Raw genomic sequence first — 12,986 nt, forward strand, 5'->3', positions numbered from 1 at the left:
AACGGAAATACTTCTTGAGAACTTATACTTTTAGAAAATAAAGAGATTTAATAAACCATGAGAAAAAGAATCAAGTCGAAAGCTTATAAGATCAATTTCAAATGCATTTTACAAATTATTTGGTCGAAACAGGAATTTTACAGCAACTTATCATAAACTTAGGCCAGCTTTTAAAAATCACCATAAATTGTCAATATATTTTCTTACAGCGTGGCTTATCAATTTAGAAACATATAAGAATCTTGTAAACAATGGAGTTGAAATTATAACAAATCATTAAGTAATTTTTAAATAGCAATTTATACAAAAACATGGGACGAAATTATAACTGTACAGGAATATTCTGACCACTGTCCATTAAAATATTTAATTCTCCTAAACCGTATATTATTTGAATATGAGACTAGTGGCATCTGAAAGCTAACTTAAAAGGGCATCACACACAAAAATCTCGTATAAGAATTTTAATCAGGAAGTAAATGATAGCCAAAACAATCAAGGGTAAAAATCTTGTGAAATCAACCAAAATCACGTTCTTCACAATTCCACATAACAATTAATACTTTACAGGTTTCATCATATTCACACCTTCCACATACATGCCAACATACTTCCTCATATTAACATGCTTATAACAATGCTTAAAAGAAATCATATCACATCCCTCCTCCGTAAAACAAGGTTACACCCCCGTAACCGCAATCATCAACAACATTCAAATAAGGTAACAAGAACTTCCAAGGCACAATAAACAACTTTGATTTTAAATTACCCCACACTTTAATATCTCTCAAGGTAACCAGTTCAAATCTGGAAGGGCCGAGGTATGAATTAGGCGCGCTCTCCTAGCCGTCCTAGGAGGGGCTCCTAACAGTTTCTATCCGGGGTTAATTTTATTAGACACATCCTACATTCATTATTTTTCATTGCTTTAGGACTGAGGATCGTTTTTCTCTGATACCACTTTGTAACACCCCCATTTATTCAGGAGCCTTTAGCTAGACATTCCCAAATAATAGGACTGTTACCATCTCGGTTTCCCGGGGTAGTGTGTAACAAAGTCCAACTCGCCAAAGTACTTTAAATTAAAAGTTAGCAATTACATGTTTATTACAACTTAACCAACTAAAACTTAATATAAAATAATTACAACTTGGAGCGGAAATAAATATAGTGATTAAATATTTTATGTGGTCTAGACTTCAAGCTAGATTGGCCAAGTCCTTACGCATTCCCGTAAGCTCCCAAGTCAGCTAATCTTTAGTACATGTCAAATCTGCTCCCCATTAAGGTTCACCACAGGTGTTCACGAATACACTGTCAACCACGAGGTTGAGTACGAATAGCCAAACAACCACAATAAATGGATACAAGAACAATATTAAATTCAAATGCAATGCATGCTCATGATCAATCCTTCGATGCTCCCGTTCATCCCGCCAATCCCTGGCCGGGGTAGTCTCATCATTCCAACCGAAGTTGAAGTAGTCTCATCATCCCAGAAACAAGTCCTGCAGAACCTGTTCTGAGGTATCCAATGCGCGTGCTCATGATATGAAAAGGCAAACAATTGAGCAACACAATTTCTTACCATCTCAGACACGAAGCTAAGGAATCCAATAATCAATATAATCATCTCAGTCACGAGTTGAGGTAGTCAATAATCAAATCATCTCAGTCACGAGCTGAGGTAGTCATTAACCAATTTATCTCAACGCAATCAACCAACAATCATATATCATCTATCATAATTCCAAATAATTCAACCAATAAAATCAGATAATAACATTCAAGTAAACCTTAAAGTGGTTGAGTAGCAATCCTATCTTGATAGCAAATTTCCAACTGAGCAGCTCAACACGAATCCGAATAATTAAAGCAATCCGAACCAGATTATTATATCTTCACAAAATCGTCACCTAACATAAATGTTATAATAATTATTCAATTATTTATTTATTTATTCCTTTTATTTAATTATTCAAACTAATTACTTATTATAATTATTAAAGGTTTATGATAACTAAAAAACCGATTCAATTATATTTTAATTACATTAATTATTCCCCGAGTAAAACAAACCCGCCATTAAATAAATAAGTCAACCCAACCTATTAGTCAACCCACGTACCCATGAACAACCCCAAACACCCGTGTTACAATCCCGTGTATAGGACATACACACACCCCTTTTGCAGCCACCATATACGCCATACAAGCCACCTAAAGGCACCACCCCATCCACCACCACTAGCATGCACCACCAAGACCCCCGACGACCTCCAACACCAGCCCAACTGCCACAAGCACTCCAAAATATCACGCCCCAACACTACCATGAAACAACTAATACCGAAACCCGTCACATAAAACCCCACGTTTAACTACTACCTACGACCACACCCGCCTCCGAAAACTCCACCCAACATGGACGCCACTAGTATGCAACCCAACGCAGACACTCACACCCTAAACGCCCGCCATACCGCCACCAGAACCCCACAAAAAGATACCCTAAACAGCCCTCTTCAAATCCCGACACAACCAACATCACACCCTCACTCACTTCTTAACCCACCCTACGACCACCAGTAGCCACCACCGTGGTCTTTCTTGACCCACGGTGGTCCCACCACCAGTCACAACCCCACGCAACAACCCATTACCACCTAGAACCGACACCACAACCCACGATAGCCCCTCCCTTTTTCTTGCGTAATTCCAGCCACCACCGCCACAAACCACCACCTTTACCACCCCAACATGCACCAACACGGTCGACCCAACCACCCTGACTCATCCCTACTAAACCCAGGTAAGTTACATCCTGAATAAGGGTTTAAAATGACACAAACCCCGCAATACAACCACCCCTCGAAACTCGCCTGAAACCACCCTCTCCCGTCGGTCAACGGTGGTCAAATCAGGTCATTGGTGATCCCTGGTCATCTACGGTCATAACGGTACTTACGGCCTGATCTATGGTGGTCTAGTTTACAAGTTATAACAAAGCAAACATATATACATGAGACGGTCTTAGAATATTACCAGAGACGATAAAAAGACGATAAATTTCTGCTATTCCCCTTCTTATTCTCCCTCTCTCTCTTTATAAATTATTTCCCAGATTTGATGAATAATATGGACCATTGTTTGAGGTTTCATCTATTTATATTGGTAGGCTAAGGTTATAAGGAACCAATTAGGAAATATAAAATATAAAATATATTATTATTATTATTATTATTATTATTATTATTATTATTACATATATTAATCTTACCATAAGTAGGATTACCTCATACTATCTTTACTAATTTATTATTGCTATAACTTTATTATTATCATTAATATAATTATTATTACCTTTATATATTATTATTTCCATATTATATTATTATTAATTCCCGATACAACTCCCGATCACACCCATACTAGATGAACCATAAATTCGGCCCAACTAACAATGGCACACGGCCCAATGCTAAATATTAGCTAAACCCAATTCCTGACTTGTACACTTAATTTATTATTTAATTAATTTTTTATTAGAAATGTCATTTAATCAATTATTAAATTACATAAATTACTTTCATAAATTATTATCAAAATACGGAGTATTACAGTCTTCCCCCCTTAAAGTGAACTTCGTCCCGAAGTTCGCTCACAACTACTACCACAACACTTATAACATCCTCATAACTAAGCACCATCTAACACAATTATGAATTTTAAGACTATAAATCATACCAATCTCATCACAAGGTATAACAACAATAACTTAATACACTCGTAGTATTACATTCCTTCCCCCTAAAAATAAATTTCATCCTCGAAGTTCGAGATAACAAACAATTGGAACAACCAAATCATTGTTGTAACGCCACAAAATATTAAAACACATATTGTAACCCAAGACAACTATTATTTCCAACATAATATTGATTGATGATGTAATAAAATTTACCAAACGGAAATTAAATAACGAAAACCTTTGAATTATGTTAGATTTATTACTTGCGTGTTTATTTCTTACCAACGACATCTAACTTAAACATGGATGCAACTAATATAAATATTTAGGCTTAGGGCAACACATTCCGCATATCACTAGACAAGGTAATCTACTTCACATAATTTACAACATCAAAATATCAATGTGCAAAAGAGAGAAACAAAACTTACATTTTTCCCAAGGCTAGGAAAACATGTTATAACTTCTAAAAATCACAAATAAGTAATAACGGAAATACTTCTTGAGAACTTATACTTTTAGAAAATAAAGAGAGTTAATAAACCATGAGAAAAAGAATCAAGTCAAAAGCTCATAAGGTCAATTTCAAATGCATTTTACAAATTATTTGGTCGAAACATGAATTTTACAGCAACTTGTCATAAACTTAGGCCAGCTTTTAAAAATCACCATAAATTGTCAATATATTTTCTTACAGCGTGGCTTATCAATTTAGAAATATATAAGAATCTTGTAAACAGTGGAGTTGAAATTATAACAAATCATTAAGTAATTTTTAAATAGCAATTTGTACAAAAACATGGGACGAAATTATAATTCTACAGGAATATTCTGACCACTGTCCACTAAAATATTTAATTCTCCTAAACTGTATATTACTTGAATATGAGACCAGTGGCATATGAAAGCTAACTTACAAGGGTATCACATATAAAACTATCGTATAAGAATTTTAAACGGGAAGTAAATGGTAGCCAAAACAATCAAGGGTAAAAATCTTCTGACATCAACCAAAATCACATTCTTCACAATTCCACATAACAATTAATACTTTACAGGTTTAATCATATTAACACCTTCCACATACAGGCCAACATACTTCCTCATATCAACATGCTTATAATAATGCTTAAAAGAAATCATATCACATCCCTCCTCCGGAAAACAAGGTTACACCCCCGTAACCGCAATCATCAACAACATTTAAATAACATAACAAGAACTTCCAAGGCACAATAAACAACTTTGATTTTAAATTACCCCACACTGTAATATCTCTCAAGGTAACCGGTTCAAAACTGGAAGGGCCAAGGTACGAATTAGGCGCGCTTTCCTAGCCGTACTAAGAGGGCTCCTAACATTTTCTATCCGGGGTTCATTTTATTAGACACATCCTACATTCATTATTGTTCATTGCTTTAGGACTGAGGATCATTTTTCTCTAATACCACTTTGTAACACTCCCATTTATTCAGAAGCCTTTAGCTAGACATTCCCAAATAAATAGGACTGTTACCATCTCGGTTTCCCGAGGTAGTGTGTAACAAAGTCAAACTCGCCAAAGTACTTTGAATTAAAACTTAGCGATTACATGTTTATTACAACTTAACCAACTAAAATTTAATATAAAATAATTACAACTCGCAGCGGAAATAAATATAGTGATTAAATATTTTATCTGGTCTAGACATCTAGGTAGATTGGCCAAGTCCTCACGCATTCCCGTAAGCTCCCAAGTCAGCTAATCTTTAGTACCTGTCAAATCTGCTCCCCATTAAGGTTCACCACAGGTGTTCACGAATACACTGTCAACCACGAGGTTGAGTACGAATAGCCAAACAACCACAATAAATGGATACAAGAACAATATTAAATGCAAATGCAGTGCATGCTCATGATCAATCCTCTGACGCTCCCGTTCATCTCGCCAATCCCTGGGCGGGGTAGTCTCATCATCCCAACCGAAGTTGAGGTAGTCTCATCATCCCAGAAGCAAGTCCTGCAGAACCAGTTCTGAGGTATCCAATGCACGTGCTCATGATATAAAAAGGCAAACAATTGAGAACACAATTTCTTACCATCTCAGACACGAACCTAAGGAATCCAATAATCAATATAATCATCTCAGTCACGAGCGAAGGTAGTCAATAATCAAATCATCTCAGTCACGAGCTAAGGTAGTCATTAAACAATTTATCTCAACGCAACCAACCAACAATCATATATCATCCATCATAATTCCAAATAATTCAACCTATAAAATCAGATAATACCATTCAAGTAAACATTAAAGTGATTGAGTAGCTATCCTACCTTGATAGCAAATTTCCAACTAAGCAGCTCAACAAGAATCCGAATAATTAAAGCAATCCGAACCTGATTATTATATCTTCACAAAATTGTTACCAAACATAAATATTATAATAATTATTCAATTATTTCTTCCTTTTATTTAATTATTCAAACTAATTACTTACTATAATTATTAAACGTTTATGATAACTAAAAACCCGATTCAATTATATATTAATTACATTAATTATTTCCCGAGTAAAACAAACCCGCCATAACCCGTCATTAAACAAATATGTCACCCCAACCTATTAATCAACCCACATACGCATTAACAACCCCAAACACCCGTGTATACAATCCCGTGTATAGGACATATACACACCCGTTTTGCAGCCACCATATACGCCCTACAAGCCACCTAGAGGCACCACCCCATCAACCACCACTAGCTTGCACCACCAAGACCCCCGACGACCTCCAACCACCAGCCCAACCGCCATAAGCACTCCAAAATCTCACGCCCCAATACTACCATGACACAACTAATACCGAAACCCGTCACATACAACCTCACGTTTAACTACTACCTACGACCACACCCCCCTCCGACAACTTCACCCAACCTGGACGCCACTAGTATGCAACCCAACGCACACACTCACACCCTAACCACCAGCCATACCGCCACCAGAACCCCAAAAAAAGCCGCCCTAAACAGCCTTCTTTCAATCCCGACACAACCAACATCACACCCTTACTCACCTCTTAACCCACCCTACGACCACGAGTGGCCACCACCATTGTCTCCCTTGACCCACGGTGGCCCACCACCACTCACGACCCCACGCAACAACCCATTACCACCCAGAACCGACACCAACATCCCACGATAGCCCCTCCCTTGTTCTTGCGTAATTCCGGCCACCACCGCCACAAACCACCACTTTTACCACCCCAACATCCACCAACACGGTCGACCCAACCACCTTGACCCATCCCTACTAAACCCAGGTGAGTCACGTCCTAAATAAGGGTTTACAACGACACAAAACCCGCAATACAACTACCCCACGAAACTCGCCTGAAACCACCCTCTCCCGTCGGTCAACGGTGGTCAAATCAGGTCAACGGTGATCCCTGGTCATCTACGGTCACAACAGTACTTACGGCCTGATCTATGGTGGTCTAGTTTATAAGTTATAACAAAGCAAATATGTATACATAAGACGGTCTGAGAATATTACCAAAGACGATAAAAGACGATAAATTCCTGCTATTCCCCTTCTTGTTCTCCCTCTCCCTCTTTATAAATTATTTCTCAGATTTGATGAATAATAAGGACCATTGTTTGAGGTTTTATCTATTTATATTGGTAGGCTAAGGTTATAAGGAACCAGTTAGGAAATATAAAATATATTATTATTATTATTACATATATTAATCTTACCATAAGTAGGATTTCCTCATACTATCTTTACTAATTTATTATTGCCATAACTTTATTATTATCATTAATATAATTATTATTCTCTTTATATATTATTATTTCCATATTATATTATTATTAATTCCCGATACAACTCCCGATCACACCCATACTAGATGAACCATAAATTCGGCCCAACTAATAACGGCACACGGCCCAATGCTAAATATTATTTTTTTTTCCGGTAAAATGTAAGTATATTACTGAAAAAATGTGACCATACATCAATTAGTCCAGTGGTCTAAAGACCCATCCCGGAACTAAAAAACACAAAACTACTTCCGGCCCAATACAAGCCCACATAAACCACATGACTACACACTCTTTTCAGTCACTAACCTATTCGGACAACAATCCCAGGAGACTCATCCCTTTCCCTTTAAGCTCAAAAAAAGCATCTCCTTCATGAATTAAACCCGATTCCTCTGTCGTAATCTGGGTTTAATCAGGTACAATTCCTAAATCCTTCCAGCCACTCTCTGTCTCGTAACCCCAGAATCTCCTCGGAGTTCAAGGTACGATCAGCCACCTCCTTCACGATTTGTCTGCTCAATTTCATTGGGTTAATTAGCATCCTTTCATGTTTACATAGGTTTCTTTGCTTCCAGATGCCATATATGCATGCATTAATGATGGCGATGATGAAGTCCCTCCTAATTCCAGAACCCCTCAAACCTCTCCTCCAATCTGTGGTAACATCAGTTGGGATACTTTCTCCAATCAATCCGCCTACTAGTTGACGGACTCTGGAGCTATACACACATGCAAAGAACAGATGCGCAGCCGTCTCAGTCTCTGAACCACATACCTCACAGGTATCATCGACATTTATCCCGAATTTACAAAGCTTATCCTTAGTGTTTAGAGCTTTATGCATATAAATCCAGGAAAGAAATCTATGTTTAGAGAGTGTATATTTATTCCAGACGAACTGATGCCACTGAACTCTCTCCCCCTTATCTCTGATGGTGTCATACCCTTTAGCAATAGAATATTCATTTCCCTGATCCATGGTCCAGATGAGATTTTGATGGATTCTTGATAAATGGACTTGACATAGCATATCTTCCTCCATGACCAACTCGAGTTATTAGTAGGAGCATACTCAAGCCAGTTTTCTCCTTTTAAGTACACACCATTAACCCATCTGACCCATAAAAGGTCTGGTTTGGATGCCAACCACCAGACCAATTTCCCAACAGCCGCCTTATTCCACTGAATAGCACATTTCAGACCAAGGCCACCTTCATTCTTAGGCCTACAAATTTTCCCCCAAGAGACAAGAGGAGACCTCAGATAGTCAACCCCTCCGACCCATAGGAAGTTCCTACAAAATGCTAAATATTAGCTAAACCCAATTCCTGACTTGTACACTTAATTTATTATTTAATTAATTTATTATTAGAAATGTCATTTAATCAATTATTAAATTACATAAATTACTTTCATAAATTATTATCAAAACACCGAGTATTACATTATTTGGACTCCAGTTCTTTCGTCTTTGAACTTCTGAAAGTACCCTTTTCACATTGATTTCTCACTAAGATTTTACTTCCTAAAGCTATGTGTTCTTTTGCCTTGTGTTATAGCACGAAAATGTTTTGTTTTGGTCTGCAAGTTATTTATTCATTCATGGTAACTTGAAAATGTTTGAAATCCCTTTAGATCTACTTGTGATCATCTCGTAGTGGAAACTTGGATCCTTTGACGAGCAATGTTAGATACTCTGAGTTTGATGTTTAGTTATTTGAGGTTGAGAACATAGTGTCATGGTTGGATACGAGTACGAATTGGGATAACATAAAGAGTTTTGGAGAAGGAGTATTAAAGGTATTATATTGAGCTACGAAAGTTTGAGGATGTTTTATATTGAGGGTATATAGAGGTTTTTTTTTATCTTGGGTTAAGGATGTTTCCTTTAAGAATATGAGTATTTATTAAAGGACATAGATTTATACAGTCTTGTGGTGGTTTTGTGATGTTGAGGTGATGTTCATGGACAGTAAACTATGACTACAAATTAAGGTTATAAGTTTGGTGATTATATGAGCACAGGTGATGAGGGTTGTATGGTGGTGTTATTATTATTTATTGTGGTTGATGGATATGTGTTATCGATGGGAAAGTTTTGTGGTACAATAGGTACTAGCTTAACAAAAGTTGTATGATTCATTGGGTGCATAGGAATGTCGTGATCATGAGTGCTGAAAGGAAATGATTTGGTCTAGCGAGTGCGACTGATGATTTTGTCATGAGATTGAGGTTGAATATAATTTTGACAGTTTAGTTAGAGTTTGAGGTTTGAGATTGGTAACTTTAGAAACTAGATATATATCGAGAATCATCGAGGTTTGTTGAAGCCTTTTTGAGCTTAAGAGTTGTGGGTGGTAGTAAGAACTACTCGCTTTGAGGATGTTTGAGTAAGAGTGATTTTAATGGCACTCACAAGGGTAAGTGTTACTCATTCGAATGATACTCTTTGTTTTGAGATTATCTGTGTCGGTTTTTGGTTAATGCCAGATCTTGTGGTAAATGGTAAACTAGAATTGGAATATTCTTTAAAGGTTATATGGACTTGGAGTAATAACAATATGTTTATGGGAGATCATATATGTTTTTTAATGATGGTTAATGATAGTTGGATGAGTGTTTGAAATATGAGGATTAGATGTTGGCTTAATGATCATTTTGGGTTGCAATAATTGGAGTCTGATATGACTTTTGAGGTTGTAGAGTGTGTGAAGTTGATAATAACATTGAAGGGTTTGGATACTTCTTTGGTTTGAGTTTGGATATGGATCAGAGTGCGCAGAGGTTAGGATTTCGAGATGACTTTTATTGATGATCACTTGTAATTCTAACCTTCTTTTGATCTTATCTTTGAAATTCAAGTTTCGAGGACGAAACTTCATTTTAGGGGGTTGGATTGTAACACCCCGTATTTTATAATAATATTTTATTGTGAAAGTATTTTATTAAATTGATTATTTCAGAATTTAATAATGTATTTTGAATATATATATTTATTGCGTCCGTTCTCTATTTTATTATTCCTTGTTTTGGCCTACTTTTGATTGGATTAAAATGTCCGTGTACGATTTTTCTATTTTAATTTAATAATTACTTTTCTATTATAAGCTCTCCTTGCGTTTTAATATGGTACAATCCAATTTGTAATCAGAAAATACATTGTATGAGCTAATGGACCCAAAGCCTATTTGTTAACCCTCTTATAATCCTATATAAATACAAAACCCTAAGCAAACCAGCAAGCTGCTCTCTATTTTTCCACACATGATTGCCGCACGCCGCCCTCCTCTATTTCTCTCTTTTGTTCTCTTTTCTCCCTTTGACTTCATTGTTTTATATCTTTTCTTTTTCTAAACTCATACACAAAATATATTTCCACAATCCTTGCTCTTATCTTTACAACATATTTATCTCCAAATAATTTTATGGGGATTATTTGTATGGACCTTTATACCTACGCTTTGGGTCTCTTATTTTAATGGGTGAAGAAGAAGGATAGCCTTTTATGGCGTTTTTCAAGGGTTTCGGTCCGTGCTTTTATTTTGTGTCGCTTTTCGGGATGTTGACACGTGTTGGAGCCAAGGCTTTGTTGGTCATATTCTTTATGAAGGTTTTCATTAATTGCTAAAAAGGTAACTAGGCATTTCTCTTATAATTGTGTTTATGCCAATTGATCTAATTAATATGATTTAATGATTTTTTTCCATGATTGGTACATGTTTGATTATTTGTTATCATGATTAAATATGTTTCGCATGTTTGTTTATGTTTTTATGCATTAATTATATATCATATGTTGCTTATGCGTTAATTATGGGTGTCATGAGCGTGATTAGGGTTTACGCACGAACCCTAGTGGCGGCATGATAGGCGGCCAAGATTGCTCTCCAAAGTTATAGCTAAAGCTAGTATAACGTTGATGATGATTCAAGTGTTATAGCTGAAGTTAGTACAACTTTCGGTTGTTGCTCTAGTTATGGCTGTTTGAGTTATAACCTTGGAAATATGAATTCAAGGTTACAGCTGAATCTATTATAACATTGAAGTGCGAGTCAAGGTAATAGCTGTAACTAATGTAACCCTGGGATTATAGCTCAAGGTTATGGTTGACGCTAGTATAACTTTGAGTTTCAAGTCAAGGATATGGTTGAGGTTACTATATATAACTTCAAAGGGATTTGTTGAACTTATAGTCGAGGTTAGTATAACCTCACATCTAAAGTTCACTATGTGGCGCAGACTTGTAAAAAATTTTAAACTCTTTTGTATTGTGGTTTCCTCCATGGTGGCGTTTTTCTGAACTCTGGGCCATACCTATCCTGGTGGCATGTTTGACAGAATTTTGAAATGACCCTTGCCCAGTTTTAGCAAGTTTTTACTCACGTCGTGACCTATTTGTTGATTTTATAGATTTATTCATATATCATGTGGTCAGACTTAGCTCAGGGAGCTGTTGTGTCAGCCCAATGGCTGATTTAAGTTGGTAGTGGCCGTGTCAACCTGTGAGGCTGATTTAGACCTGTCGTGTCTGCCTGAGAAGGCTCATTTAGACTTAGCTAGCTACCGTGTCAGTGAAATGACTGATTTAGACATATGGCGCTTTCTGACTACTTAACCTTGTTCATGACGCAAGGTGTGTTCATCACGTTTAAAGCCGGCAGGGGCGTACCTTAGCCAAGTTTATCGTCATTCTAGGACCAGTGGAACGTTGCAGGATCCTGGTAGCTCAGAGATCCCTGCACTCCATATGTTTGTGCATGCATGCTTGGGCCCTGATTATATCGAGTACTCGGTGTTGAGAGCTACATTTGGGGGTGATATCCGAGGTAGCTGCGTGAGCTTTAAGCTATCATTCAGGCTCCCCTTCGTGTGTTCCACAAGCCGCCTGGTGAGGGTGCTCCCATTGGAGATTTAGGTTAGGCATGTTGGAGTTGTTGGAATATGTGTCCTCTGACAATAATGCGATCACAACTGTTGATCATGATGATCACATGTTTAAATCTCATTTTAAAGAATACAATTGGGAAGTAATATTTTACTGTCAACTGGTCCACACATATCGGTAATGATTGGCTGACTAGAGTTTGACATTACCGTCGTGCGACGGTGGTGATCAGTTGATCCCCTTAGGTCATACCTAAAGGGTAACACTCTTAATTGACTATTTAATTGATCGTATGACGATACGGGTTAATTAAATTACTTAAAATTGACGGACGATTTTGGAAGTAATTTTACGTATCTCATTGTAATCTGATTAAATTAGATACGGTCTAAGTAATCGAATTATTTAATTACTTAGATGAAATTATTGTTTACGGAAACAATTGAAACAGAATGAATTGATTATTACAAATACAGAATGTTGTATTTTATGACTCGGAAATTCATTTCGGTACAAGTAATTATGAATTACTA

This window comes from Silene latifolia, chromosome 9 (assembly GCF_048544455.1).
Source record: "Silene latifolia isolate original U9 population chromosome 9, ASM4854445v1, whole genome shotgun sequence".
NCBI lineage: Eukaryota > Viridiplantae > Streptophyta > Magnoliopsida > Caryophyllales > Caryophyllaceae > Silene > Silene latifolia.